The 12,219-nt window shown below is 38.9% G+C and overlaps 1 long non-coding RNA gene across 2 annotated transcripts in view; it reads right to left on the reverse strand.

Moving 5' to 3' along the window:
- Nucleotides 1-12,219, reverse strand: part of LOC129484785 (uncharacterized) — a 65,683-nt gene that overhangs the window by 16,003 nt on the left and 37,461 nt on the right. The window contains exon 2 of one of the 2 annotated variants that reach the window (XR_008658523.2): nucleotides 4,705-4,791. The exons of the other annotated variant lie outside the window; for it this stretch is intronic. This is a non-coding gene — a long non-coding RNA (uncharacterized lncRNA). The remainder of the gene's footprint in view (nucleotides 1-4,704; nucleotides 4,792-12,219) is intronic. 2 annotated transcript variants of the gene reach the window in all.

Below are 12,219 nucleotides of genomic sequence, written 5' to 3' on the forward strand. Positions count from 1 at the left end.
GGCTCTCTTGAAAGAAGATATACCAATGGTTAACACATATATGAAAAAACTCTCCTTATAATTAATCATCAGAGAAATGCAAATTAAAACCACAATGAGATATCACCTTGCACCTGTCAGAATGGCTATTAATGAAAAAGACAAAAGATAACAAGTGTTGGTGAGGGTATTATATATACCACATTGGCCAAAGGAACCCTTGGCATTGTTAGTGGGAATGTAAACTAATACAACCATTATGGAAAAACAGTATGGAAGTTCCTCAGAAAACCAAACATATGATCCAGTAATCTCACTTCTGGGTATATATCCAAAGGTATTGAAATCAGTGTGCTGAAGAAATATCTGCACTCTCATGTACATTGCAGCATTATTTATAATAGCTAAGACATGGAAGCAACCTAGATGTCTATCATCAAGTGAATGGGTAAAGAAAATGTAAGTATATACACACGATGAATATGGAATATTATTCAGCCTTAAAAAAGGGAGAAATCCTATTATTTGCAACAACATGGGTGAACCTGGAAAACATTATGCTAAGTGAAATAAGCCAGGCAGAGAAAGACAAATACTACATGATATCACTTATATGTGGAATCTAAAAATACTGAATTCATAGAAGTGGAGAGTAGAATGATGGTTACCAGAGGCTGGGGGAGAGGGGTGGCTGGGAAAAGGGGAAATGTTGATTAAAGTGTAGAAAGTTTCAGTTAGACATAAGAAATAAGCTTTAGTAATCAATTGCATGGAATGCTGCCTATAATAAATAATAATGTATTGTGGATTTCAAAACTGCTGAAAGAGTAGATTTTAAATATTTTCACCACAAAAAAATGATAAGTATGTGAGGAATAGAATTAGCCGGTTTTAATTATTTTATACTAAACATACATCAAAACATCACGTTTTGCCCCATATATCTATACACAATTATTATGTATCAATGAAAAATAAAACTAAAAAAAGAAGTTTATTATCTCTTGGTTCTGGAGGTTAAAAGTCAAAGACCAAGGTGTCATCAGGGCTGGTTCCGTCTGAGGTCTGTGAGAAAGAATCTCTTCCCCTCATTTCTGGTGGTTTGCTGGAAATCACACATTCTCTGTGTTGTGGAAGCATCCCTCTGATCTCTGCCTGCATCTTCACATGGTATTCTCCCTGTGTGCATGTCTGCCTCCACATTTCCCCTTTTGACAAGGACACTAGTCATATTGGATTAGGGCCCACCCTAGTCACCTCCTTTTAACTTGTCTGCCTCTGTAAAGACCCTATTTCTACATAAAGTCATATTCTGAGGTGCTGAGACTTAGGATTCTGGCACTTCTTTTTGTGGGGGGCACAAGTCAACACATAATAGCCCTACTCTCACTCCTTGCCAAAGAGCAAGCGTTTTGGGGGCTGGATTTTAGTGGAACTCCCATGGCTAGGGCCATATGTTGCAGCTAGAGAGAGCACGTGTACAAGCAGGAGCTCAGAGGACAATGGGCCCACGGACTAAGAAAACTTGAGGAAGTCCTCACATGTCCACTAGCCATTGACCAAATGGTGTTATAGAAAACATTTCAGAAAGTCAATTTCAAAGCACATGTTAAAGTTTCATTATAGTCTTACTGCAAGTGAAAAGGCCACTAAAAGCCCAATTCAAAGATTCAATTTTGTCAGAGACATTTTATAGGACAAGAGAATGATGGATTATTATTAAGCTAAGATGCAAAAAGAAATGATTTTTTTTTTCCCCGTAAACAATTGCCTAAACACTGAGACAATTGACTGACAGAGCAGGTGGGTGGGTGGATGATTAGATTCCCAGAACAAATCTTAATCTCATTAAACTTAATTAGAAAATTGATTGTTTTATCAGGAAAGCTCATTTCTTCTCAGAAGTAGATTTTGAACTACATCAACTAAAAAGGTTCTGTCCTAGACTAGATTTAGAATGTCTTTTCTCTTACAGGGGTTCAAACCTTTTTTCCCCCTGCTGACATCTGGGCTCCATTCTAAGGATCTTATGTCCCAGTGGCATCTATTCCATAGAAGCACCACAGAAGCACCTCCATAGGAGCAGCTCCTGTCCATCCTGTCCTCACTCTCCAAGAAATGGGAACTGTTCTTCCTTTGCAAAACCCAGACTCCTTCTTTGGGCCCAGTATGATCACCCTCACCTTGTCTCAGAGAGATCTCTTCTTGACTCACTCCCTCCATCCACATTGACCCCGTTTCTATTCTTCAGAACTGTCAAGCTCTTTTGTGTTTTGGGCTTTTGCACTTTCTTGTCCCTCTGCCTGCAGTGTTATTCCACAGAGTTGGCTCCTTCTCACATTTGACATTCAGTTCAATGACACCTACTCACAGAGGCTTTCTCCAGCCAAATTACCTGTCTCGTTTTATCCTGCTTACTTCCTTCATGGCACTAAGCAGCACCCACCCATATATTGTCACTTATTCATGCCCTTTTCTCTTGTCTGCATTTCCTACCAGATTGTTAGATGCATACAGGCAAGACATCTGTCTGCATTGTTCATTCCATTGGCCAAATGGTCTGTAATATATAGTAGACTCTCAATAAATTGTTGGTGAATCTTGAAATGTTGAATTCATATATACTGGTGAACACTATAAATGTATGAGGGACTGTGGCTCAGAGAGTTGGGTAATTGACATAAGATCAAACAACTTTAAGTGGTGGAATGAAGAAACTAATTTGACTCACTCCAAACCCTCTACTCTTCTCACTCTTCCACTTTGTCTTATTTATCTCTTAATCCTAGGAGTGCTCATTCCTTCTTTGTTGTTAGCTATCCTCATTCTGTGGGCCTGACCATGCGAGAGCTAGTTTACCTTGACCTAGAGGACACAAATCTCTTCTGATGCTTTGGGTCCCATGGATAGCCCAGTTGGCTCTAAGCTGATTGCCCTTCCTTCCAAAGCACAAGATGATCACTGGGCAGCCCCAAAGCATCTCTTCTTCCCTACCTTAGAAGCCCTTCATTCCACACTTGTGAAATAATCATCAAACACCTCCTCTGGGCCAGGTCTGTCCTAGGAGCTACGATGCTGTCCTTGCTTCTCCTAGTGAGGCTTTCTGTCTCTGCACTGCTCCATCCCATTTCCTTTTTAATTTCTCCAAACACAAATAAGTCAATAACATTTTCTATCTTTTCTCTTATCAGCCCTTTTCCTGCTGAATCTCAGATCCTGCTCACACCTGCCTGTTCCTGTCCCTGGGTTAGGCAGAAAACAATCTATCCTAGCTCAGTACAAGCATTAGCATATCAAAACCTCCAGGTTACATTGTAGTTACTCCCACTCATACAGCACCTGAGACTCAAATCCCAACAGATGTTGAGGCAACTGGTTGCATATATTAAATTTCCATATAAGGAGCCTGGTGTGATACAGACACACAAGCCCTATAACAAAATCTCCCCAACCTTTCTCTGCAAACTCCAACCCAAAGGTACTGAGGAGGCAGGTTGGACTTGCCTGGCCTTGCCTTGTCTCAGATGCTAGTCCAGGACAAGTCTAAAATTAGCCACACCCCCTCCCGCTGCTAAAACTCAGCTGGAGCAGCAGCAGCATGGGGCCCAGCTACTTTTAGAAACCATCTCTTTGTGGCTTAGTGCTGAGCAACAGAAACAGGTGATGGAAACTGGGCCCGGAAAGAAGAGCTGGATCAAGTTTAGAAGCAGGAATCAGGATGCCAGATCCAGGGACCAGGGATGCAAATCCAGGCTGATGTGGTCATGGTCAGTCAAGGAGAAACAGCTCAGAAACAAGCCAGAACTGTCCATAGCTCTTATTACAATGCTGAGGTCAGGGGGAGGAGTGCAGAGACAGAAGGGAGCAGATATCTATTGGTACACACTGCGTGCCAGTTGACTTATATATGGCACCACATTGAGCCCATTAGTAGGTACTATTATTTTGCCTCTTGTACCATTAACTAAATGGAGTGTCAGAGATGGTCAGCAACTTAGCTAATGTCATACAGCTAGTCAACGGCAAAACAAGGATTCAAACCTTAGCCTATTTAGCATAAAGCCTGACATTTTTTTCTATGTTGTCTCCGGGAGTAGCAGGGAAGGGGATTTCAAATGCACCTACAACCCAGGAGAATGGCCCACCAATTCACATCATCAATATTTCTCACCTTGGGTCAAATCCTAATCACCTGAGGAGCCTAGAAAAAGATACCAGTTTTTGGACCTCATCACCCAGAGGTTCTGAGTTAATTATTCTGGGGTGGGGCCTTGGAATAGCTATTTCACAATATTCACAGAGATTCTTTTGTGTGACTCAGGTCAAGAATCACTCTGTATGCTTTGTTGTTGCCCAGCTCTCTTGGGCAAGCTGGAGAAGTAGGGAGGCCATAGATATTTATTTATTTATTTATTTATTTTTGAGACAGAATCTTGCTCTGTGGCCCAGGCTAGAGTGCAGTAGTGCAATCTTGGCTCACTGCAAGCTCTGCCTCCTAGGTTCATGCCATTCTCCTGCCTTAGCATCCCAAGTAGCTGTGTCTACAAGTGCCAACCACCACGCCTGGCTAATTTTTTGTATTTTTTTAGTAGAGAAGGGGTTTCACCATGTTAGCCAGGATGGTCTCGATCTCCTGACCTCGTGATCTGCCCGCCTCGGCCTCCCAAAGTGCTGGGATTACAGGCGTGAACCACCATGCTGGCTAGACATTTATACTTAACTCACCTGGATTCCACAGCAGACAGACAGAACAACTGGCCAGTGACGGCACATTTCCACAGAGGCTTCTCTGGTTGAAGGTGGTCTCAAATTCTGAAATCAGGTAAGGAATTAAAACAGCATTCCCATAAAGAAAGATCAGAGGCCGGCCGGGCGGGGTGGCTCACGCCTGTAATCCCAGCACTTCGGGAGGCCGAGGCGGGCGGATCACGAGGTCAGGGGATCGAGACCATCCTGGCTAACATGGTGAAACCCCGTCTCTATTAAAAATACAAAAAATTAGCCGGGCGAAGTGGCGGGCGCCTGTAGTCCCAGCTACGCGGGAGGCTGAGGCAGGAGAATGGCGTGAACCCCGGGGGGCGGAGCCTGCAGTGAGCCGAGATAGCACCACTGTGCTCCAGCCTGGGTGAAAGAGCGAGACTCCTTCTCAAAAAAAAAAAAAAGATCAGAGGCCAGGAACCTGGGATCTTGGGATTTTATAAAGAAGAAATGTTTAAAGAAGACAGGAATAGAACCAGTGCCACCTGTCATTCTAATGTGTCGCTGTACTCCTTTCTCCAACCTGCTGCTATAAACCTCTAAAGAAAAAAGGAGTCCCTCAGCGTGGCACGTGGGGCTCCACCAAGATGAGCCCACCTCTGATTGCACTCAACTGTGTCTGCCCTCAGAGGCTTAGCTCACAGCTTCCATACACATTGGCACCTAATTTTGTATATTTGCTGTCCTTTTGTTTCTAATTGTTTCATGTTTAATTGCTTCAAGTACTGTCCTGTCTGAACTCTTTTGGAGGACAGGATCTGCGCCATGCAGGAGATAGAAACCGACATCTGAAAAAGCTCTGCTATCCTGGCTATCACATCTTTAGGTCCTCTTGAATGCATACCGGTGTCATCTTGGGAACTTTAAAAAACACAAATGTCTGTGTCCCAATCCCTGAGAATATGATTTAATTAGTATGGGTTGTAGCATGAGCATGAGGACTTTTCAAAGCTCCTCAGGTAGTTCTAATGTATACCTAAGGTTGAGAATGAAAATTTGAAGAATAACAAGGCACTATGTGGAAAAGATAACAATGGTATGTCTGAGAGGGAAAAAATGGGTTGGCTTGATTTATTTTTGCTAATTTGTATTCTCCATGTATCTATATTGATTATTTAATTTTTAATAGGAAAACTAAAAGAAAAATTGGGCTGAATGAGGTATTCCTAAGCTGTCTACTTTTTCTGGAATAGATCACTGATGATAAACTATACTAAATTGGAATGGGTCCTGGTTAGACGCTACTCTCACTCATTCACTATTTATTGAGTGACTACTATGTTCCACATGAGAGACACTGGGCATATAAGAGTGAATTTCACAAGCACAATCCCTTCATTTAGTGGGGAATATTAGCCATCAAACAAGCAAATAATGTACTCTGACTTCAAGGATACGTTCTAGTAGGTACAAACTTCTGAGTATTATACATTGTTTTGTAAGTAACTGTAACAAAAATTGCAACTCTCTGGTCCTGTGCCCAAGGCAGGCAATACTTATTGATTATGTCACTCTTTTCTGCAGAAGCTCCATAGCCTTTTCAGCACTACTAGGAAAAGGGGGAGATGCAAGATAATTCCTAGCAAAGAGCTATAAATTATTTTGTAGAAGATAAACTAAGTGACTCAAAATGTAACTGGAGCTTTTGGTATGTCCACATAGCTCTTTTGAACCAAATCTCTTATAGATAACAACTATAAACTCTGGACAAAATATGAGACCAACTGGATGAAGACACTGGAGAGAGAACAAAAGCAAGCAGAAACTAGAGGAGAAATAACAATTGGGAGAAGAGTAAGTTTTATGAGGTGAGTTTTCTGATTTATAGCTTTTGGTCTAAGAACAGGGCCCTGTGTGCAATATACAAGGCAGAGAAGAAGCCTTACATTTCGTGAATGAGCTCTGCTCAGATATCTGACTGACCCTTGAGGCACATATGTAAGGAACAGACTTTAAGAAGCCCAGGTAGGGCTTAAAAAAACCGAACTGAAATTTCAGTTGCTACCAGGGGAGAGAGAGTTTTGGAGTTTGTGTTCAGCCACTTTAAAGTCCTAATTAAAGAAAAGTCAATACTCCTTAGGACAGCATGATAGAATTCAGGCTTTCTACAACATGTCATTCATTATAACAAGGATACGCTCCAAAATTATTCAACATAAAACAAAACAGGAAAACATGACTTGTTTAAGGAGAAAGAACAATTGACAGGGACCAACTCCAAGATGACTTAGATACTGGAATTAGCAGACGAGAATTTTTAAAAAGTCATTGTAACCATGCTCAAGTACATAAAAGAAAATATGTTCACAATGAATATAGAAATATAGAATATAGAAAATCTTAGCAGAGATATAGAAACCATAAAAAAGAACCAATGAGAATATGAGAACTAAAAAAGACAATATCTAAAATAATAATTCAGTGGATGCTCTTGACAGCACAAGGGAGATGAAGGAATAAAGAGTCAGTGGACTAGAAGATAGATCATTAGAAATGATCTGAATAGATCAGCAGAAATGATCCAGATTGAGAAACAGAGATTTAATGTTAATAAATGTGCAAAAACTTAGGGATCTTTGCAGCAATACCAAAAGGTCTAATATGCATATAATTGAAGTCCCAAAAGGAGAGGAGAGAGAATGATCCAGAAACTAATTTAAGTAAATAATGGGTGAAAAGTTCACACATTTGATAAAAGACATATATGTGCAGATTCTGAAACCTCAAGAAACATCAAGAAAGATTAGTATCAAAAACACAACAAAAATAAAAACATCTAGGCATATCATAGTCAAACTGCTGCAATAAATCACAAAAAGAAAATGAAAACAGTCAGAGAAAATGACATTGCCTGAATCATTTCAAAATCCACTAACAATTATTTGATAACCACTGATATCTCATCAGAAACAATGGAGCCCAAAAGGCAGTGGATCAACATCTTTAAAGTGCTGAAAGAAAAATAACCTATCAACCAAAATTTTATGTCCAGTGAAAATGTCTTTGATGAATAAAGATTAAATAAGACACCTTTAGAAAAATTTTTCACTTGCATGGCATGGAATGTAGGGTAAAGTAAAACAAAACCCAGTAGAGACTCGATTACTCAGGAAAGAGTAAAACACATTCGATGGTAAATATGTATAACTGTAAAGTACTATTATTCTGCTTAATTAACTTAAAATATGATTATTTCAAGAACAAATATGACATTGTATTGTGTAGTTTACAGCACATATATAAAAAGCCAAAGAAGCAAGCAGAAAACAAATAGTAAAGTTGGATTTAAGTCCAACCATATCTTGGACCTCAATCCAACCATGTCAGTAATCACATTAAATGATAATTAATTAAACATACCAAATGAAAACAAAATATTATTAAAATGAAATTTTTAAAAAACACACCGACTCAATTATATGCTGTCTGCAAGAAATCTATTTTGAACATAAAACCACCAATTGTTTGAAAGTAAATGGATGAAAAAATAATACTGCATTTATAGTAAGTATAAGAGAGCTGATTGGCTAAGCCAGGCATGGTGGTGAGCACCTGTGATCCCAGCTACTCAGGAGGCTAAGGCAGGAGAATTGCTTGAAACTGTGAGGTGGAGGCTGCAGTGAGCTAAGATTGCACCACTGCACACTCCAGCCTGGGCAACAGAGGAGACTCCACCTCAAAAAAAAAAAAATAAATAACTGATTGGCAAAATTAGTATCAGATAAAGTAGACTTTAAAATAGAGTGTATTAACAAAAATAGAGGGACATTTCATAATGATAAAAAGGTCAATACATCAGCAAGAAATAACAAAAATAAATGTGTATTATCCAAAAACAGAGGTTCAAAATAAATGAATCAAAACTCCACAGAATTAAAAGGAAAAATAGAAAATGCCACAATCACAGATGGAGAATTTAACATCCTACTCTCAGCAACTGATAGAACAATTGAACAAAAGCTCTGTGATGACACAGATCTGAGCAACACTATTATTTTGGGTTAAATTACGTCCTCCTAAGAAGATATATTGAAGTCTTAACCCTCCAGTCCTTCAGGGTGTGACATTATTTGAACGGCCTTTACAGAGGTAACAAAGTTAAAATGAGGTATTAGAGTGGGACCATAATTAATTCTTATAAAGAGAGGAAATTTGGACACAGGCACAGGCTGTGGGAAGGAAGATGATGTGGGAGGGAAGATACTGTGAAGACACACTGGGAGAAAGCCATGTGAAGATGAAGTCAGAGATTGGACTGATGAAGCTGCAAGCCAAAGAATGCCAAGGATTGCCAGCCATACCCAGAAGCTAAGAAGGGTAAGGAAGGACTTTACCCAAAATCTCAGAGGGGCATGGCTGTGTTGATACCTGATTTTGTTGCCAGAAAAGGGATTCCAGAATCCAAGAAAGGGTTCTTGGATCTCAGGAAGGAAGGAATTCAGGGCAAGTTGCAGAGTGCAGTGAAAAGAGGTGGTTTATTGAAAACTACTCAGTTACTGAGTAGGGTGTCCTCAGAAAGCAAGCAGAGGAATGCACCATCTTACCATCTTTGTTTTAAGTTTTTCTTTAACTTTTTAAAAAGTTATATAGGGGTTTTGTCTATGTAAAGACTAAACTAAGTTATGCCTACATGTAGGTGGGCTGACAGCATGACAAAATTTATTATTCTATTGATTTAAAGAAAACTATCCTTGAAATTTTAGTGTGTTAAGTACACCAAAGCATAACTATAATTATCTTGAAAGCATATATTTTTATGGGTATTGGGACATCTGGACCTTTTGTTGTTGTAGGAGTTTGTCCTTGCAGGCATTACCAAGCTGCTTCCTTAGCTGTAAACATCTTGGGACCATCGGTCATGACTGACAGGGAATGTGTCTTGCTAGTTTTAAGACGGAGTTGATTTTAAAATGGCATTACTTTGGCTCTCCCAGGCTCCTGCTTCCCTAACAATTTCAGACTTCTAGCGTGTAGAATAGTGAGTCAATAAATTTCTGTTGATTAAGCCACTCAGTTTGTGGCAATTATATGGCAGCCCTAGATAGCTAATACAAGTATAAATCACTTTGATTTAATTGATATTTATAGAATACGGCACCCAACAAGTGCAGGATACATATTCTTTTAAGTACACATGATATGTTCATCAAGATAGATCATGATCTGGGCCATAAACTTAAAAGAACTGACGTCATACAGAGTAGTATGTCCTCTGGCCACACGGAATTAAATTAGAGATGAATAAGAGATTAAGAAAAATCCTAAGTTAAACAACATACTTCTAAATAATCCATGGATTAAAAATAAATCACAAGGAAAGCTAGGAAATATTTAGAACTGAAAGATAATAAAATACATTTCAAAATTGTGGAATGCAGCTAAAGCAGTGCTTAGGGGAAAATTTTAGCTTTAAATCAGATAATATATTAGAAAAGAAGAACGTCTAAAGCCAAGGACCCAAGACTTTACCTTAAGAATCTAGAAAAAGAAAAGCAAAATAAACCCAAAGTCAGTACAAGAAGAAAAACAGAAAAAAATTAACAAAGCTGGATGGTGTATCTTGGAAAAGTTAACAAAGTTGACAAATCCTTAGGTAGATTGATCAAGAAATAAGCAGAGAGAACACAAGTTACCAACATCATAAATGAGAGGGGGGGTTAACATTCAGAAATGTATGCTATTAACACTAAAGAATAATGAAGGAAAATCATATAGTCACTTCAGTAAATGCACAAAAAACATTTAATAAATTCAATGCCTATTTATGATTAAAACACAGGATATTTGAAATAGAAGGTAACCTCCTTGTTTTGATAGAGAGCACTTACAAAAGGCCTTCAGCTAACATCATACTTAATTGCAAAATATTGAACACTGTTTCCCTAAAGTTGGGAGCAAGTCAAGAATGCCCAGTCTCACCACTTTGTTTAACAATGGACAGGAGGACTTAAGCATGTTTAAAAAATTAAAACCTGCTGGGCGTGGTGGCTCACGCCTGTAATCCCAGTGCTTTGGGGAGCCGACGCGGGCGGGTCATGAAGTCAAGAGATTGAGACCACCCTGGCCAACATGGTGAAACCCTGTCTCTACTAACAATACAAAAATTAGCTGGACATGGTGGCGTGTGCCTGTAGTCCCAGCTACTTGGGAGGCTGAGGCAGGAGAACCACTTGAAACCGAAAGGTGAAGGTTGCAGTGAGCTGAGATTGCGCCACTGCACTCCAGCCTGGTGACGGAGTGAGACTCTGTCTCAAAAAAAAAAAACAACAAAAAAAAAATTAAATCCAAAAGGCATACAGAATGGAATTCAGAATTCAGAATGGAAAAAGTAAATGTAAAACTATCTCTATGTTAGATGACATGAGTGTTCTTACAGAAATTCCTATTGTATTTACATAACAACTACTTACCTATTAAGTGAATTTAGCAAAGTCATAGGATATCAGATTAATATACAAAGGTCAATTGAATTTTTATATATTAGCAGCAAAGAATTGGATAGTCAAATTTAAAAAATGATTTTATATTAGTGTCAAAAGCAAAATATCTGGGAATAAATTTAGTGAAAGACATGCACAACCTCTATACTAGAACAACAAAATATTGCTGAATAAAATTGAAGATATAAATCAGTGGGGAGATAATCATGTTAATGGATTGAAAAACTCAGTTTTCTTAAGATGGCTATAATTACCAAATTGATCTAAATATTCAATAAAATCATAATCTTAATTCTACTATTCCTTTTGGTCAAAATTGACAAGAGGATTCTAATTCTAAGAATCTAGAATATTCAAAGAAGTCTTGAAAAGAGAAATTTAAGTTGGGTGATATATTAGTCTGTTCTCACGCCACTATAAATAACTACCTGAGACTGGGTAATTTATAAAGAAAAGTGGTTTAATAGAGTCACAGTTCCACAGGCTGTACAGATGCATGGCTGTGAGGCCTCAGGAAACTTACTTACAATCATGGCAGGAGGTGAAGGGGAAGCAGGCACATCTTATCATGGTGGAGCAGGAAAGAGACAAAAGGGGAGGTGCCACACACTTTTAAGCAATCAGATCTTGTGAGAACTAACTCACTATCATGAGAACAGCAAGGGGAAGATAAGAGGGAAATCTGCCCCCTTGAGCCAATCACCTTCCACCAGGACCCTCCTCCAATTTGATATGAGATCACATGACTCACATTGTTGGACGTCAAGACTTACCCTAAAGCTATAGTAATCAAGAGAGTCTGCAACTGGTATAAGGATCAACAAACAGGTTGATGGAAAGAATAAGGAACCCAGAAATAGAAATAGACACATACTTATACATTTATTTTATTTTCAACAAAGGTGCCAAAGTGACCTAATTGGGAAAGGAAGTCTTTTCAACAAATGGTGTTGAAATAACTACATTTTATATGGAAAAAAATTAACCTTGCTTTAACTTATGCCATCCACAAAAATTAATTTGTGATGGACCATAGACCTAA

Source organism: Symphalangus syndactylus, chromosome 6 (assembly GCF_028878055.3).
Source record: "Symphalangus syndactylus isolate Jambi chromosome 6, NHGRI_mSymSyn1-v2.1_pri, whole genome shotgun sequence".
In the NCBI taxonomy this organism is placed as follows: domain Eukaryota; kingdom Metazoa; phylum Chordata; class Mammalia; order Primates; family Hylobatidae; genus Symphalangus; species Symphalangus syndactylus.